Below are 6,215 nucleotides of genomic sequence, written 5' to 3'. Positions count from 1 at the left end.
TCCACCCGCAGTCTAGTTACTTCTATGTACGTGGATGACATCACATTATATGTCCGCAAGCCACTCAAAAACCTTGCATGAATGATAAGGGAGGTAATCCGATTTGGCAGCCACTCTGGGTGCAAATAAACTGGAGCAAATCTATTCTGTATCCCCTCACCGAGGCAACATTCCCTCACCCAACTGAGTTTCTGTTCAAATGGGCCACTGAACCGACCAGGTACCTCGGTGTGTGGTTGAGCAGAGACCCAGATGAACTCTGGAAAGCAAACTATGGCCGGGCAATGGAATGGCTCTAAACTAAAATCCCAACATGAAATAAACTCCCCCTCTCTCTGGCAGATCGCATCGCGATTGTGAAAATTGTGGTATTGCTGAAATGTTTATATCTTTTCCTGAACATCCCGCACCACCTCACAAAGCAATTTTTTAAGCGGCTGCGGTCTAACATAGTTACGCATACGTGGGCAGACGGCAGCCTTCGGTTGCCTATGAAACTCTGATCCTTCCCTTTGCGCATGGCGGGCTGGGATCCTGACCTTAAACTGTACACCTATTGTGCCTAGGCTGGTTTATTACATTTCTGGCTGCATCCACCACCCTTACAGCTGCACTTGTCGGTGGAAACCGACCAGGCTTCCCCATGGCCGCTTCACACAGCATTAGTCATACCGTATAAGGCACCCCGATCTGAAATTAATACAATGGAGTGCATGCGCTGGGCTTGGGAGGGTATCCGCAGACAGACTGGCAATGACACACTCTATACGCCATCAATGAAGCTAGTAGAAAACCCCTCCTTCCCTCAGCAACAACACAATAAAGGGATGGTGATCCGCACTGCATCACTGGGAATACGCACCCATTCAGACCTCTACCCGGATGGCCAGTTTCTCCCCCCTCCTTAATGCACAGCTGAATCCACGCCCTTCCCACTGGACACCCTACTTTACTATCAAATGCGGGCAACCTGCAGAAACACTAACAAGGAGTTCTCACAAGCCCCTCTAGTCAATTCAGCACTTGAGTATATTCACATAACCACGTCACCTCACAAACTCATTACAAGGCTTAACTCGCTTACAGTGACAGCCTCCCCAACAAACACAGAAAGAGCCCGTGGTGCATGGACGGCAAACCTGCCCACTCTACTGACTGAGGACCAGTGGAATTATTGCTGCAAGCAGACCGATAGACTCTCCGCCAACTCTAGACTGAGGCAGATACATCTCACATTTTTACATAAACTATACCGACCCCCTCGGCCCTCCACAAAATAGGCTAAGCTGCTGACGCAAACTGTGTGAGATGCTCTGCGCCAGACGCCACGTTTATACACATGACCTGGACATGACCAAAAGTGGCTGACTTATGGAGAGCATTCTGTGAGGTTACTACTGCCATTACCCTAGACAGCATCACACCCGACCCGCTCACGTGTTTACCTGGGCATGTTAAAGCAATTCCATTTGCCAGTCGCCGACTAGTGGCGATGCTACTGATATTGGCAAGGAGACGGGTGGCGATTCATTGGGGTCGTAAGCCAGCACCATCAATCAAGGCGTGGCTTGCTAATGCAGCACACTGCCAAACACACCTGAATGGGTACTGGGACCTCATGCCCCTTGGCAACCGCCCCCATGATTTTTGGGCCCCCCTAGTGGCATATCTTCACCGACTAGACGACCCTGACAAACATATGAGCTTCTCTAGTGTGACCTCCCAACATACAGTACCCTGAGTGGTCACGTGTAGCAGTTGCGCCACTCTAGATATAGGCTCACACAAGGTGATTTTGGATGTATGTGTGCCTGCAGGTCTCATTTGCACCCACTTAGCCACTTCATGTACTGTCCGTCTGGTTGCATAACTGTAATGTTGCCGCAATGTATACTGTTAACTCTAAATGCCCAAGCATGCCAAATTTCGTATTCATTGTAATATGTACTAAGTTCAATAAAATAAAAAATAAAATAAACTTCATAATTCACTTGGTGGCTGGATAAATAGTAGAGTATGCTCAAATTTGCCAGTAGCCATGCCAATAGCAGGGCAACATCACTATTTAACCAGCTGCTGTCTAAACAGCTTAGATTTTGCTCTATTATGCCTTATGCAGAGTCTAACAGGAACTTAAACTAGGTAGAACTGCAAAAAGGTGTGAACACAATTGGCATCCATATCCTTATGAAAGTTACGGTCCTGATGAATTAATATTTAATTTTACAAAAATTGTAGCTAATTTAGTATATTTACAATTAACTGTAAAAAACAGATATTTACAAGTGAACATGCAAAAGGAATGGGTATGTACAGCAGGACTAAGATATGGCCTGCTTCTCAAGTACACAATTGGCTGGAATTACATTCTACAACAATTATTTAATCATGAGCACCGTTTGACACAGGTTTATTTGGATAAACCCTCTAGCATAGGCCACAAAAGAACAATCTCATATTATATGGCAATTATACTCTGAGAAACCTGCCCTCTCCTACTTTTAAGTCTCAGTGCAAACCTCCAGTAAGAGCAGCAAGCCAGGAATATTGTTTTGATACTTATCACAATAGAAAACTAGTTGACAGTGTGCCAACAATTTACATTTCCTCCGGAGTTCTAAAAAACGATTCCAATTTAAAAAAAACACCGTCGACAATATTTTTAAAAATCAGTTAAAAAGATATATAAATCTTTTATTTGCGGTATACATTGACCCCTTCTTACGAGTATTGGAAGGTAATCAAAGGATTAGCCCAATCATTACCCAAGGTTGGGAAACAAAAGTATTGGCTTACGCAGACGATATTGCGCTTGTAACGCCAAATCCCGTAATGTCAATGGCGGAAGTTGAGCTAGAGGCGAAGAAATTTGGACGTCTGTCAGGCTACTCCCTCAATAGAGCTAAAACCCAGATCGTTTGTAAAAATATTAGTATGGGGGATGATATTAGACAGGTGGAGAGAGCCACATATCTGGGAATTGATATTATGACTAATGTTGAAAAATTAGTCGAGTCTAATATCGACCCCCTGATAGATAAAATTAAACCTGAGTTAAGGCGATTAAATAACTTACATCTTTCTATAATCGGGAGATGCAATATTATTAAAATGCTCTTTTTTCCCAAATTTCTCTACCTTATGAGGGCTATCCCGCTATAATTCAGCAACAATTGCTTAAAAAAGATTGAGGATCTGTATTCTGGGTTTATCTGGTCCTACGCAAAATCTAGGAGAGCATATAAGTTCCTCTCCTTACCAAAGGACAGGGGAGGTTTGGCTCTGCCAAATATTAGACTGTATTATTGGGTAACTACTCTCTTGTATAATTACACCCTTTTATCCGATAAACCAATCGATGACCTTCCAGAAAGTATTCCCACACCTATTGAACTTATAATGGGCAAAGATGCCTGGGGCTGGGCTTGGAGATTTTTAAATGATTCTCATTACAAAAAAGTACGGTTTAAGACACTGGCCGCTGGATATAAAATCATGAAAGCAGTTAGGAAACTGATAGGACTTGGACGCTTGAATTATTACACTCCGATCGATAAAAACCCCAATTTACCCGAAATTTTTAAAGATTCAGTAATCAAGAAATGGTTAGACAATGGCTTGTCCAAACTTGGTGATTTTTATTCCCTCACTGGTTTAGTTTCTTTTGAGACACTCAAAGAACAATATGCACTAGACTGGAGGGATTTTTTCAAATATCTGCAACTCCGCGACTTCTTAGGTAGGAAATGTGGTGGCCCATCAGGTTTCGTCAATAATCCTATCATAGACAAGCTGAGAAAGAACCATTCATCTATAGGAATTATATACAATTCCCTCAATTCCCTAATGATTGATGACTTGGGACAGCGGGCTTCTAAATGGAAAGAGGAAATTGGTATCACAGAAGATCTATTTTTACAATCAACCAAATTAGCACAGAAAATACTTATACCAGCACGGCTTCAGGCGCAGTACTATAAAACTTGCTTCTCACTTTACTATACGCCGAAAAAGATTGCCAAATGGGGAAATGGAAAGGGAACTTTATGCCCACGCTGTTCTACGTCTCAGGCGGATCTGGATCATATGCTAGCTTCCTGCGTCACACTTAATGTTTTAAAATTCGACATAACTAAATTCTTCAAAGAAATATTAGGTAGGGATGTAAGTCTTTCTTCTGCCTTGATCTGTCTAGGGGTAGATCGGGAGGTCCAAGGAAAACTAGGAGAACAACTGATTTTCATAGGCATGGCCGTATATAGACTCACTCTAACCTCAGCCTGGCTAGATCCAACTCCCCCTGGATTTCATCAATGGCTAACTCGATTGGTGTCGAACTACAACTTTGAAAAAGCTATATATGAAAAAAGAGGGATCCAATCTCGAGCAAAAGGTTTAAAGATATGGGAACCGCTGACCAGATGGCTTGAAAGGTGAATGGACGGCCAACCCTGGGGGGGTGGAGGGAGGGAAGGGTGGAGGGTAAAAAGTTATGAAAATGTGCATGAAAGAACGATATACGAAAACTTCTAGGACACAAGACTGTATCTTTTTTTTTTCTTACTTTCAATGGAGTTTTGCTTCTAATGGCATACAGTATAATGTATTCGGCTACTTAAGTATATCATTTTTTTTGTATGCAAACTACAAATTTAAGATGTAAAATATAACAGCGTTATCATGCACAAAATAAAAAATTGTTAAAAAAAATAAAAAGATATATAAAACCATAATCCATAGTAGCAACAGTAACAGATGAATTTAGTGCAGAATATATGGACGTTTTACACTCTTTAATGGGGTAACTATGATGCCAATGGTGGTAAGCACAATACAGAAAAAGACTGACTTAAAAGACAAACAGACCTTAGGTATAATTAGCCAAGGAATGAAAAGTGTCCCCCAAAAACACCATGCCCCGCTTCTATGTATGCCTTTTTACAATATCTCAGACATTCAAAAGTTCCATTTCCTTGCCGTTAGCATCAGATGCTTCACCAGTAGCCTTCTTGGCCCACTTGTGGAGCCGGCTGTAAACTGGAAACCCATTGATCTCCTTGTACGTGTAGACCCCAGTAATGTCGTTCCACTGGAAGGTTGGTTGCACACTCTCCACTGGGAATTCCTTGACCAGCTCCTTCTCATCTTTGTCCAGGGCCACCATTCCGAAGAACTGCTTCACGTTGGCCGCAGCCAGAATCTTGGCATGGACCTCGGATGTACGATTGAAGAGTGTACTTTCAGCAGAGTGATATTTGGACCAATAATCTTCTTGTTGAAAGCTAATTTTGGAACTGCAATGCTTGAAACACTTAATGAGGAAGATGCTAACTGCAACACATCCGATCAAAAGCCATCCAATGATCTGAGATTCAAATTTTAACCTTCGAATAACTTCCTCCTTAAATTGTACTACTTCAGCGGGGATTTCCTTACAAGGAAACTTCGCCATTGTCTCTGGGCCATTACCAGATGGAAAATTTGGCAAGGTGGAAGGGTCGACAAATTCGCTCAGGGCGCAGACATAGGCTTCGCCTTGGAGCAGTAAAATGACAGACCAGGTGATTGGGGCCACAATGGCCTGTCCGATAATGGACCCGAACAGAAGGAAATTGCTGGGAGCGGTGCAGTTTTTGAACCATCTCCGCCGACATTCTGCTACTAGGTTCCAGGTGTGGTTGTTTAGAATCACACCGCCAAGGAACAGCCAGGACAGGAACTCCAATGGCTGCCAGTGCATAGAGGTAGTTTCTCTCTTTCGCACAGGGGCAGTTGAAGGCAAGGAATGAGTACAGTTGTTGGCTGCCTAGAGTACCCAAAGCCACCAGGCTATTAAAAATGACCACATCTTTGTTCTTAAAAATCAAGGCGAGGAATTTGAGATTTTCTGAAATCACAGAAGACATGTCTTACTTATGGTGTTGCCTGTACCAATATCCAGTGTATAAAAGGAGATCTCTCAGGCTCATACCACCAGTTTCCGTTATCTTCAGTTAAACATGACAGCCACAATGACCGTCCTTAGAGTTTGCCAAACAACTCAAGACTGACAAATATATTCCTGGAAAACAACACCCCCTCCCTTGAGACAATAATCTATTTAGTATATACTTTTTGTGAACTGAACAGTATTGTGCTGACTGACGTAGGTAGTGTTTGCTCGGTTCACAAAATACTGAATCATAGGGGGTTGAAGAATGACCTGCCTAATTAAT

At 42.6% G+C, this 6,215-nt stretch overlaps 1 pseudogene; it reads right to left on the bottom strand.

Moving 5' to 3' along the window:
* Nucleotides 1-4,879: 4,879 nt before the first annotated feature.
* On the bottom strand, nucleotides 4,880-5,987 carry LOC146821732 (calcium homeostasis modulator protein 2 pseudogene; annotated as a pseudogene).
* Between the last annotated feature and the right edge of the window lie 228 nt (nucleotides 5,988-6,215).

This window comes from Triturus cristatus, chromosome 6, assembly GCF_964204655.1.
Source record: "Triturus cristatus chromosome 6, aTriCri1.1, whole genome shotgun sequence".
In the NCBI taxonomy this organism is placed as follows: Eukaryota; Metazoa; Chordata; class Amphibia; order Caudata; family Salamandridae; genus Triturus; species Triturus cristatus.
Note: the sequence above shows the minus strand (reverse complement) of the source record. Positions and strands in the feature narration are given on the sequence as shown.